Below are 5,154 nucleotides of genomic sequence, written 5' to 3'. Positions count from 1 at the left end.
ACAAAGACCCCTAAATTGAGGCTCTGGGTTGGAGACATTCTGCTTCTTGGAGAGAAATCTGGGAGTGGGAAAGAAAGAGTATTGAAGTTACAGGTCATAAAAGGAAGGAAAAACAGAAGACAGAGAGCTCAGCACCCACAAAGGAGAGAAAAAAGAGTATGGAGGCCAAAAATGCAAACCTTAGGGGAATAAGGCTGATGGGGGAAAAATGTTGGAAAAATTGAGAACACTTGAGGTGGTAGTTTATCTCCCTCAGGCCTCCTCCTCTGCCTCCTCACTGAAATCCTCCTCCTCTTCCATAGTGGCATCCTGGTATTGTTGGTACTCAGAAATGAGATCGTTCATGTTGCTCTCAGCTTCGGTGAACTCCACCTCGTCCATCCCTTCCCCTGTGTTCCAGTGGAGGAAGGCCTTCTGGCAGAACATGGCAGTGAACTGCACTGAGATGCATTTGAAGAGCTCCTGGATGGCAGTGCTATTTCCAATGAAAGTGACAGCATCTTGAGCTGATGGGGTGGAATATCACAGTCTTCACATTGTTGGGAATCCACTCAACGAAGTAGCTACTATTTTTGTTTTGCACATTGAGCATTTGTTCATCCACCTCTTTCATGGACATCCAACCATGGAAAACAGCAGCAATGGTGATATTGCCCATGAAGAGGGTCATATGCTGCCATCATGTTCTTGGCTTCAAAGACTTGCCAGGTGAGGTCAGGCGTGGTTAGGTCATGGTGCTGCTGGCTCCCACAGCTGGTGAGTGGGGGCAAAGCCAGGCATGAAGAAGTGGAGTCGAGGGAAAGGGACCATGTTTATGGCCAATTTGCGGAGGTCAGCATTAAGCTGGCCAGGAAATTGAAGGCAGGTAGTGACACCACTTATGGTAGCAGAGACTAGATGGTTAAGGTCACCATAGGTTGGTGTGGTCAGCTTGAGGGCTCATAAGCAGATATCACAGAGTGCTTCATTATCAATGCAGCAGGTTTAATCTGTGTTTTCTACTAACTGGTGGACAGATAGTGTGGCATTATAGCTCTTAACTATGGTATCTGAGACCTTGGGTGATGGAACCATACCAAAGGTATTCATGATTCGGTCAGAGTACTCTTCTTGTATCTTGCTGATGAGCAGGGTGCCCATCCCAGAGTCGGTGCCTCCACCAAGTGAGTGGGTCAGCTGGAAGACTTGCAGGAAATCACAGCTCCGCCTCCTTTTGCTCCACATCCAATAGTGAATCCATCAGCTCAGCCCCCTTAGCATGCTGACCTTTGACCCTTGTTGCCTGCCCTGGACTGGCCAAAGACAAAGTTGTCTGGTCTGAATATTTGGGTAAAAGGTCCAGAACAAACAGAGTCCATGGTTCCCAGGCTCAAGATCAACCAATATGGCCCAGGTAACATATTTTCCACCAGTGGCCTCATTGTAGTAGACAGAGATCCAGTTCAACTGTAGATCACTGTCCCCATGGTAGGTTCTGGTGGGGTTGAAGCCATGTTCATCACTGATCACTTCCCAGACCTTTGCATCAATTGAATTGCCACACTGGCCAGAATGGATGTGTATGATTTTCCTCATATTTAGAATTTACTTTTGCTTGTCTCAAGTCATGTGCAGGAAGCAGAGATGAAATATATATCCTCCTTTCCACTGAATGAGCTCTTTATCAATAAAAGGTTCCCGGGAGGTTGGAGCTGCTAATTCAGAACACAACTACACAAATGCTCTGAGTGGGAGAAAAAAGCCTCAGCCTTCATTTTTTTCCAGTGCTCTTACTCGCTGAGCCACCTGGCCGCCCCTAAGCATTTGGGGTTAAGTAACTTGCTCAAGGTTATACGGCCAGTTATTTCTGGGTGTGGTGCTGAGTGTCTGAGCCCGCGATTCGATCTCCAGGTCTTCTCAACACTGGAGCCGGTGCTCTTACTCGCTGTGCTACCTGGCCGCCCTCAGTCTTCATTTTTAAAGAAGACCAATGTCATTACAACGTTGGAGTCAGATTAAAATGCATTTGGTTGTGGTTAATCATAGCAATGCAAGTTCAGAAGGTAATACCACAGATCAAGTACAAGTACGATGTTATAACATCTAAAGTAGATGATCTTGATTTGCACAGAATTGGTTTCATTTGTGTTTCTATGATTGGGTTTTGTTGAGTGAATATAGTGCCTTCTTTGATGTGGGCAAATCATGCTAGATGGTCCTCTGCCAGCATTTCCTATATCTCATAGTCAATACTGACGTTCTTCAGAGATTCCTTGAGAGTATCCTTATACCAGTTCTTCTAACCACCATGTGAGTACTTACCTTGTGTGAGGTATCATGTGTTTGATATTTGAACTACATCACCAGCCCATCAGAACTGCACTCTCTACAAAAGGTTTTGATTTTTTGGCACTTCAGTTCTAGAGAGGATTGCAGTACTAGTAATAAATAAATAAATAAATAAAAAACAAACAAACAAATAAATAAATGAATGAATGAATAAATAAATGGATAGATAGATAAATGAATGAATGAATGAATGAATAAATAAATGAATCTTATCTTGCCAGACTATCTTCAAAATCTTCCTGAGACAATTCAAATGGAAGAGGTTCAATTTTCTAGCATGACACTGATAGACTTTTCAGGTTTCACCGGCATACAACAGTGAAGTCAGTACAATGGCTCTGTAGACCTTCAGTTTGGCATGCAGTCTGACACCTCTTCTCTCCTACATTTTCTTTTCTTTTTATTAATTTGTTTGTTTACTTTTAGTTTACGAGACTCAATTCCTCTATTCCTTGAGTTTCATATTTTGTCCCCCTCCCTCCCTTCCCCACCATGGCGGCATACAATCAAGTATAGGATCTGTAAATACATTCATATTATACATTAGTCAGGTTATAAAGATGGATTGTATTGCGTGGAATGAAATTTAATTGCCATTACTATCACAACATGTGGGTCTTCCTCCCACATCTATGATCTCTTTGGGATATAACCCTAGGAGTGGTATTTATGGATCAAAGGGTATGAAATTACTTATAGCCCTTTGGGCATAATTCCAGATTGCTCTCCACAAAGGCTGGATCAGTTCACAACTCCACCAGCAATGCATTAGTGTTCCAATTTGCCCACATCCTCTCCAATATTTGTCATTTTCCTGTTTTGTCATCTTAGCCAATCTGACTGGTAAGATGTGGTACCTCAGAGTTGTTTTGATTTGCATTTCTCTAATCAATAGTGATGTAGAGCATTTCTTCATGTGCTTATAGATATCTTTAATTTCTTAATCTGATAATTGCCTGCTCATATCCATTGACCATTTATCAACTGGGGAATGACTTGTAATCTTAAAAATTTTATTCAATTCTCTGTATATTTTAGAAATGCGTCCTTTGTCAGAGACATAGGTTGTAAAAATTCTTTCCCAATTTCCCACCTCCCTCTTAATCTTGGTTACATTGGCTTTGTATGTACAGAAGCTTTTCAATTTCATATAGTCAAAATTATCCATTTTAAATTTTATGGTGTTCTCTAATTCTTGTGTAGTCATAAAGTTTTTCCCTCTCCACAAATCTAACAGGTAAACTATTCCTTGTTTTCAGAGACTGCTTACAGTACCAAACTGTTGCCCAGTTTCTGCCATACTATATTCCAGTTTTCCCAGCAGTTTTTGTCAAATAGTGAGTTTTTATCCCAAAAACCAGGGTCGGGGGTTTATCAAACAATACATTACTGTAGTCGTTGACTTCTGAATCTCGTGTGCCTAATCTATTCCATTGATCCACTCCTCTATTCCTAAGCCAGTACCAAGTAGTTTTGATGACTGCTGCTTTATAGTACAGATTGAAATCTGGTAAAGCTAGTCCACCTTCCCTAGCATTTTTTTTCATTAATTCCCTTCATATTCTGGATCATTTATTCTTCCAGATGAATTTTGTTATTATTTTTTCTAACTCTATAAAGTAGTTTTTTGGTAAATTAATTGGTATGGCACTAAATATATAATTTAATTTAGGTAAAATTGTCATTTTTATTATATTAGCTCGACCCAGCCATGAGCAATTGATATTTTTCCAATTAGTTAGATCTGACTTTATTTGTGTGAAAAGTGTTTTGTAGTGATGATCATACAGGTCCTGGGTTTGTTTTGGCAGGTAGATTCCCAAATATTTTATAATGTCTACAGTAACTTTAAATGGGATTTATCTTTCTACTTCTTGCTGTTGAGTTTCATTGGAAATATATAGGAATGCCGAGGATTTATGTGGGTTTATTTTATATCCTGCAACTTTGCCAAATTTATTTATTGTCTCAAGCAGTTTTTTACTTGATTCTCTAGGATTCTCTAAGTATATCATCATATCATCTGCGAAGAGTGATAGCTTGGTCTCTTCTTTGCCTAACTTGATTCCTTCGATTTCTTTTTCTTCTCTAATTGCTACTGCTAACATTTCTAGTACCAGATTGAATAAGAGGGGTGATAGTGGACACCCTTGTTTCACCCCTGATCTTATGGGAAATGCTTCCAGCTTCTCCCCATTGCATATAATACTTGCTGATGGCTTTAAATAGATGTTACCTATTATTTCAAGGAAGGCTCCATTTATTCCTATACTTTCTAATGTTTTTAATAGGAATGGATGTTGTATTTTGTCAAAAGCCTTTTCTGCATCTATTGAGATAATCATGTGGTTTCTGCTATTTTTATTGTTGATATGATCAATTATACTGATGATTTTCCTAATATTAAACCATCCTTGCATTCCTGGAATAAATCCTACCTGATCAAAGTGTATTATTCTTGAGATAAGTTGCTGTAGTCTTTTGGCTAGTATTTTATTTAGAATTTTTGCATCTATATTCATGAGGGAGATTGGTCTATAATTTTCTTTCTCTGTTTTATCTCTTCCTGATTTAGGTATCAGTACCATATTTGTGTCATAAAAATAATTTGGTAGGACTCCTTCTTCACTATTTTTCCCAAATAATTTGTAGAGTATTGGAATCAATTGTTCTTTAAATGTTTGATAGAATTCACTAGTGAATCCATCTGGCCCTGGAGATTTTTTCCTAGGGAGGTGACTTATGGCTTGTTCAATTTCTTTTTCTGAGATGGGATTATTTAAGTAATTTACTTCCTCTTCAGTTAATCTGGGCAACTTGTATGTT

General features: G+C 39.2%; 1 pseudogene; it reads right to left on the bottom strand.

The window, feature by feature from the left end:
* Positions 1-252: 252 nt before the first annotated feature.
* On the bottom strand, positions 253-1,575 carry LOC138147723 (tubulin beta chain pseudogene; annotated as a pseudogene).
* Between the last annotated feature and the right edge of the window lie 3,579 nt (positions 1,576-5,154).

This window comes from Petaurus breviceps, unplaced genomic scaffold (genome assembly GCF_028583685.1).
Source record: "Petaurus breviceps papuanus isolate PSGF00001 unplaced genomic scaffold, PetGlider_PUasm1.0 90804, whole genome shotgun sequence".
Taxonomy (NCBI): domain Eukaryota; kingdom Metazoa; phylum Chordata; class Mammalia; order Diprotodontia; family Petauridae; genus Petaurus; species Petaurus breviceps.
This window is presented reverse-complemented; position numbering and strand designations above follow the sequence as displayed.